Raw genomic sequence first — 8,144 nt, forward strand, 5'->3', positions numbered from 1 at the left:
CAGTTTCTCACTAATACTACTACATGATTTTGAGGTACGAGTTCGGTACGAAGACTGCCTGTCTCTCTGCTCAGACTTTGCCGAAGACAATGAGCTCATGATGCTGCAGCGATCGTATGCCGAAGATCTAGCCTCTTTTAATTTCTGCTCGTCTCCTACGCCGAAGAGGCCCACGAGAGAGCGTATGCTACGATTGAGTCCAGACAGGAGAAGATAAGCAAGTAAGGGAGGAGATTATTAGTATATTATGAGGTATGTATGAGCAACTACTCTAAAAGCAGTTTCTATAAATAGCATCCCATCCCGTCCGATTGCATTCCACTTTCATAATACAAAAACAACGAGACATGGAAGATTATGAGGAGATTCGTAATTTGCCATCTCTCAACGCAATCGAGTCAATCGCAGAGCCCACTTAATTAAACGACGGTTACGCAATCGCTGCACATTTCTTAGGCTTCCTGCTGCTGGCTTCCGGCTGCCGGTTGCTGACTGCTGTTGGCCACTTGATTATGTGCATTTAACGTGGCCAGCATGTTGCCTGGCTTTGTCATGATAATGCAACCAGCTGGACGACGTTATACGCTGACCGGACCAACCTCCAATCACTGACAGTTTCAATTACGCTTGGAACAACAACGGCGGAGTGCGTGCCACGGGCGAACCTTGAGAGGCTGCGCTCTGCACCACAGGCACCGCATATTGATGGCTCAAATAAAGCGTAGCAAGCTCGTACAACAACAATTTGCATTATGAGTATGGGTTTAAATATACTCTTGTTTAGAAAGCAATCAAGCAGGGTTATATACATATATATATATATGTATAATGCATTATCTATATGAATGCTGCAGGCTTGAGACTTGGAATAAATGCTTCGGGTTTTCTTTGATTTAAATGCTGGGCCGTGGCCAATCAGATGTAAATATATGTACATATCTTTAAGCTCAGATTACAAGTTATTAGAGTTACGCCCATTGAAGGCGTGGCAAGTCGAAACACAGCTACACAGCTAGAAACACTTTGACTATATTTGCACTATATTATAGTGCGCGGCTATTTAGGCGTGGCACATCAGAAAATATTAATATTTCAATTACAATTAATTACTTTTGGTAAGTGAGCTTGAATTTTGCAGTCGAAGGTATTTAATTACGTTTCGCTTGGTTTTACTCTTTATAAAGAAAATTATATAGAAATGATGTATATATTAAAAAAAATATATGCTTGGCTTGTTTGAAATATTTAAGCTCAAACTTAAATAAAAATCCAATTTACTTAAACCAAATCCCCAGAGTGTCAGACCTGCTTAAATCCTACATAACATAAAACATATCAAAACACACAGACACACACACACATATACATACATACATGCTTCTATTCACCGAAATCCCAACATCCCCATCGCCTTGGCGTCCATTACTTTTAAGGTGGACATTGTCCACACAGGAGTTATTTAATTTTTTAGCCTTTGCTCTGCTTTGCGCTCCGCCCACGCCTATGACCTCCGCATGCGTGCTTCATAGGCCATAATCGGGCAGCTGGCAGCACTTAGCACTCCTTAAGTTTAACAACTTCACGCTCAATCAGCGACAAGAGCGAGTTGGCCTCTGAGACGCAACTTCAAACTTCAAAAGCGCCACAGACATGCCACAAAAAATTAGTATTATATTGTATATATACATATATACATATGTATATATATATACTGAGTGTGCCTAAAGAAATTTAAGGTAAGCCCACAAGGCAGGGCCACAGAAGCGGGGTGGAAATACCATAAAATAAAAGCAACAACTATTCGAATGGATTGTTGACATCAAATACGAAAAGTCACTAAGGGTACAAACCGCCGCGGTTACTGCTTTAACCCTAGTCAAAATGAAAGAAATATGCACTATAAATACCAAAGAAAAAAAAACATGGCTATTCGTTTGCCCTTTGTAATAAAAGCTTTTCGTATTTTATTTACTTTTTTTCTCGTTTGCTTCATTAGATAACAATAGAGAGATAAAGGTGTGCATCTGTTACAACTAAAGGCTCCTGGGAATATTGAATACAATCAGATTATAAACGCTGTTTAGTGTTTAAATTAAATATGCTTAAATATATTTGGATTTAACTGAAGAAAAAATTATAAAATTATAGGATTTAATTTAAATTCAATTTAAAATAAAATTAAAAAAATAAATATTTATTATTGTATTTTAATTTTCATTGAAGCATATTTTTATATTATATATTTTTTTCGTTTATTATAATTTTACGTTTATTATTCTTCTACAATATATGTTTGTACATATGTTTATCCTGTTAAGAAAAGTACTTGTGGTAAATATATTACAGCCAAAAAAAAAAAAAAATCATTATTAAAAAAAATTAAAAAAAAAAAAAAAATCATTTTGAAACTAGACATAGATAAAGTCTAAAATATTTAATTAAGTCGAAATATATTCTAAGAATGGCTATGATATTTATAATTTTTCTTATAAATAATACTTACTGAATTCAATAAAAATATAAGTTTCATAAACAATCAAAAAATTAAAAGCAAATAAATCAAATTTGAATAAAATATTAAAGTAAAGATTTCAAGGAATCCATGTTTAAAGTTGAACAGGCTCGCACACAACATAAAATAAACAAGATGTGAAATTCCATATGCCAGCACGTAAATATGTAAATTTATGTATATGTATAGGGCTCATGGAATGTATTTTGGACAAGGGACCTCAGGGTGTCTTATAGTCAACTTGTAGTTATTTTGCCAGCTTTTGTTGCCCTCATCACTCAGTTCCTTTGTTTTGAATTTTTTGCTCGCTCTGGTTAACCATTCTTAAGCTTTTACGCAAATTATTTTATTTTGCGTTGAAGAAATAATAAATTGTGGCAAGCAAATCAAAAGGCCACTTCAATGAACAGCAAGAGGGTCTCACAGAATAAGTAACAACAAGATGAAAAACACAAGCAAAAACCAGAAAACAAAACAGAAAAATTAATTCAAACACTTTTGGGCTAAGGTTGGCACAGCACGAGCTGCTCTGGCTGACTAGGTTGGGGATGAGCTAAGTAAGTTAAGTGCTTGGAGGCTACATGGGGGAGACCTGCTGCATAAGCCCAGCTAAATTCAACAGCAACAGCAAGTGGCTGCGTGTCGCTCTGACTGACTTTATGGCTAATTTTAGACAATTAATGAAGTGTTGGCTACGCTTGATAAGAGTGTGAAGTGAGGCAGCAGCAGCAGCAGAAAATAAGTCATGCAAATGAGCGACAGTTTGAGCCAGCTGCGAGGCACAATGTTCATATATCACGCATACGCCGCGTCTGCCTTTGATAACGGCGTAAATCCAGCTGAGGACTAATGCGACAGCGTCAAAGATTTTATCGCTACTGACATATGAGCTTGTTAATTGTGAGCAGGAAAACTCCCACAAAAAAAGGGGGTTATGTTCACATTTGGTGGGCGGGGCACTTGCGGTTAAACCCAAAACTTGAGAGTGGAAAAACTTTTGCAGCAGGAAACGCTGACAGCTAGATAAATAAATATATATGTAAAAGATGTTTATCAACAAAATAATTTAGGCAAAACTAACAAATGGAAGAAGATGGGAAAACTTTAAGTTTTTCAATTATTTGAGTTAAATGTTGAATGTATCATGAGAGAGAGAGAGAGAGAGATGCGATTGTGGCTACACAGAATGAATTGAAAATTTGTTTTGTTATGTCGTTTGTTTATTTATTCCGCTCGCCACATATTTGTGCGCTGTCAGAGCAGAAGTGATGTGTGTGGACTGAAACTAATTAAAAATGCAGTGCATGATTTAAGTGCGCCAATATTTTGGCTGTCAGCAAGCAATTCCAGCTGACATTTGAAATATTTAAATGAATGCTGCATTACAGCTTCCACAAAATGCCAAACAGTGGCGAGTGCATTGATTGAATTGCATTTACAGACCCATCCGAAATGTGTGTGGGACAGACAGCTCTATTCCAAATATACCACAATGCCTAATGCTCGACTCTTGTGTAATTATGGCCTTTGCCTTTATGGCCTAGCTATTGAAATTTGTCCTAAAAGTGATAAATTTTGCATGCGCAAGATTTTTGTTCTTGGCGCACGCGGCGTATTCGTAATTTAAGTGCATTTTGTGCGCAGAGCACAGCAGGATATGAATGAATTATGCGACAGCGACAGCGACAGCTACATCATTTTATTTATAATGCATCCCTCAGCCTTGGCCCAAGTCCAAGGCGCTGTACAGCCGGAAAGCAATTGAAAACATTTCCAAATTGAATGAAGATATATATAAAAAGAATTTGCATCTCAGTCTGACTGCAGCAATTGACTTAAGCAATGCAGAAGTCTCTTATGTAGATTGAATTGAGTGAGTTTTATTTCTGGATAAGAAGCACTTGAGAATTGAGCATCTATTAGTTCTGTCTATGAAATATCTTCTCGATGTTACCTCAAGCCGTAATTGAATTCATCAAGTGCTTGCCACAAATGTTCAATCAATTAGCCATTTGAAATTGAGGCGAATTTGCAATGTTTACAGCTGGAGCTGACAATAAATCAATGTCCAGGCGTATTGTAGTCGAAATCCTTGGAAATGCTCTAATGACATTGAATGTGGGCACAGAAATACAAGGAGGGTGGGAGTGAGTGAGACGGCGAGTACCCTGTCATTATGTCAATCATACGCCCTGTGTGACAGTTTGAGCAACAGCATGTGTCATTTGACCAAAGGTCGTTCATGTGTTGAGCCCGCTATTAGACAAGTTTTTGCATAATTATCGTCGCAATAGAGCTTGGCCGGGGCGTTGCCGGGACAGCCGTATGAAACTGCTCGGTCATCCACTTGCTGGCAATGGCATCCAAAAATATGCCAAGCAGAGATTGTATCTATAGTGCGTGACTGTGAAAAGCAAACAAGCTACGTTGTCTGTACCAATGTGCTCTCACTCAGAGTTGATTGCACTTGTAGAGAAAGATGTACAGTGAGAGGGAGAGAGGGAGAAAGTGAGATAGAGGGAAAGTGAGGAGAGAGAGAAAGAGCATACGTGTTCGAAGCAGAGTTAGAGAGAGTAAAAGAAGTGAGAAATAGAAAGAGAGAGACAGAGAATGCAAAAAAAATGAGAGAGGGAGAGAGATAAACGGATAATATTAGCGAGAAAAAGAGAGAGAGAGAAAGAGACGAAGATATAGAGAAAAAACTATAGACGATAAATTGCAAGAGGGCCAGATAAAAACCTGAGAGAAAAAGACATTTAATAAGAGCATTAACAAACTTCAAGAATGAGAAGGGCAAATCATTTACTTTTACAACAGCTTTTCATATGGGGACATTTAAGCTTAGACATTTCATTTAATATTTCGATACTCCCTATTTTATTTTCTTTGACAATTTTGGCATTTAGTTGTCACATTCTATTGTTGTCTTGCTCTCGATTCGTGGCAAATAGGAAAGTTTTCAGTGTTTCTAACTTAAATTGTTTTGTGGTTTAACATGACAACGCAACGAATTCGAATGTCAAGCAGCTACCAGGTCCCATCTCCATTCCCCAGCTACCATTCTCTACAACTTCCACTCCCCAGCTCCCACTTTTCAGCTCCCCGGTGGTAAATTGTGTCGTGGCCAATCTAAAGTGGTTTATGTGCCAGCGACTATTAAAATGTGTGTGGCAGCCAAAAGTTAAGTCCTCACACAAATTCAAATTGAGAGAGATGAGCTGAACAAGTGACAAGTTGTGCAGTTGAAGGAACACGACAGGAAGCAAGCCTCCCCTCGAGCTCGGAGAGTGGGCGTGGCTGGAGCATTCGCAGACATTCTGCAAGGCACGAATGCTTAGCTATTTATTAACAATAAATTATGTATACATTTGTATGTTGGAAAACTTTTCTGCATGACCCTCTTCTGCCTAGACCACATAGGGTATGGCAGACAAATAATGAAATAAAATAAGTCAAATCACATAATTTATATTGGGCCAAAGTCGGAAGTTGACGCGTGCCTAAGTGGAGCGCACAATTCTTGGACAATTTAGGAACCGAATGAAGATTAAACTTGAGTTCCGTTGAGGTTAAATTGAATTGAAGTTGTTTTGTGTGTATGTAGCAGGGCTGAGTAAGGCGTAAACGAACTTCTGTTACCCACTGTAAGTGGCTGGAATAGAAATATAATTAAAGATACGCACTTTCCATGTTAATTGTGGCATGGCAAACTTTTTGTGGCAGCACACATTAGCTTAAACGCTTTACCGCTAATGACAGACGCAGTTTTCACTTTAGAATTTTTTATGTACTGCTGCTGCTGCTGCTGGCAACAACAATATCCAACTCCAGCTCATGCACTAAGCGATATAATTAAAATTAAACTAATTAGCTTTGCCGCACAGTCAGCTGCGTAATTTGCGCATAATTAGATAATCAAAGCTCGGCCTCGAGCCCGGCGGCTTCATTAGACGAAACGAAAGTCAGAGTCAGAACTGTATCTGTGGGGCACAGCTCATGCTACGAATTGCCACGATATGTGTGCACTTTAAGCCGAAAAATTGTAAGCTCCGACAGTGCTCGGCGCAGCGTATTGTGTGGCCCAAAAAAGTAAAGGTGGGGAGTGGGTCATAAAGCTGCTTGCTAAGTAGGCCACCATGGCGTATGAGTTATGCACTTAGCATTCCCATCTGGACATCTAAAATGTAGCACTCATGATATGTTTGCATGCTATTTAGGAGACGGGGCAGGGTTTCGTTTTCCTTTCGCTCCCAAAGCAACACACACATTGTAAAGTTTTTAATAAAGCCACAGTGGACAGGATAATAGGGGGAAAAAAAAAACAAGTTTATGTGCACATGGCTAACTGGAAGACAGACGGCATAAGCAATGCCAAAATTACATACATATGTTGATACTTATATGTATATATATAACGAACAATATGGAAATCCATGCGAGTAAATATAAATATGGCTACATGTTGGAAAAAAGAAAAGAGATACAAATTCAGTGCATGACGAATTCGCCGCTGTTAGCGGAGTAGGAAAAAAAGGAAATAACAATGGCTCGCCATTTCCTTTTATCTCATATGCAATATGAAATAGATAGACTAGATATGAATACATTGACTGAAGATTGATTGCGAGTGTATGAAAAATATGAGTTTTGATATTTGATATGGTAAAAATATAAAGGTAAATATTGATAGGGTAGAGGGAGCGTGATAGACCATATATAAAACAAACAAAAGTACTTGTTGAAGGCATTGATTGATTGGGCTCGGCGTGCAGCAAACGTAAAACTCAAAATGCCAACAAATTAAATTTTCACTTTCAGCTGCTTCGTTCTTTAATTTCCAGCAAATAAAGTTTGAGTGCGGCAACATGTCGTATGTGTGATATTCTGGAAAGCAGCACAGCAGCCGCAATTTGTCTGCGCAATTAGGTAAACTTTTTAAGCAGCCATTACAGCTATCCATGTATCAAAGTTTCACAGTCAAAGTTTTGGATTAGTTTGGCATTCCAGGGGCAGATGAGCAATTGCAATTAAAAAAGAGATCTGTTTGGATTTAGTTAGTTTCAGGTTGCTCTTCAGGTTTCGTTTCGGTTTCGTTCTATGTTTTACCAACGCTTTAACGCAATTTTGTGGCTAAAGGTTTTAGTTTCGTGTGTGTGTGTGTGTGTGGCAAGTCTTTAACACAATTTTGTGGTCAATTTGGTTATTTTTTTATTTTATATTTATTTTTTGGGTATTTTGGTTGAAATTGCGCATAGTTTGCTGTGGGTTTGTGTGCATAGCATAGTTTAGATGTTGCTAGTTGTTGCTGTTGTTGTTGTTGTCTAATTAGCAAATAGATACGGCCCAGAAGCCCCTGGAAAACCCGTAGCCTTTTCTTGCTGCCGAGCTCCAGTCAAATGTCAACAGCTGGATGCGGCGACAACACTACGATTTTCGCTATGTGATTGTGCCTTGTGGCTGGCCAGGGTCACGCCCACAGGAGTAACCCTTTTTCTGGTATGCACAAGCAAGCGTATGTATTTGTGTATGCGAAGCTTGTGTTTATTTCAAAGGCCATAATTAAATGGCAAGGCACAGATGTTGCTGTTGCTGCTGCTTTTGAAGTTCGTCCTCGAAATTTTCTCTTACACAA

This window comes from Drosophila mojavensis, unplaced genomic scaffold, assembly GCF_018153725.1.
Source record: "Drosophila mojavensis isolate 15081-1352.22 unplaced genomic scaffold, ASM1815372v1 contig_74, whole genome shotgun sequence".
Classification (NCBI taxonomy): Eukaryota; Metazoa; Arthropoda; class Insecta; order Diptera; family Drosophilidae; genus Drosophila; species Drosophila mojavensis.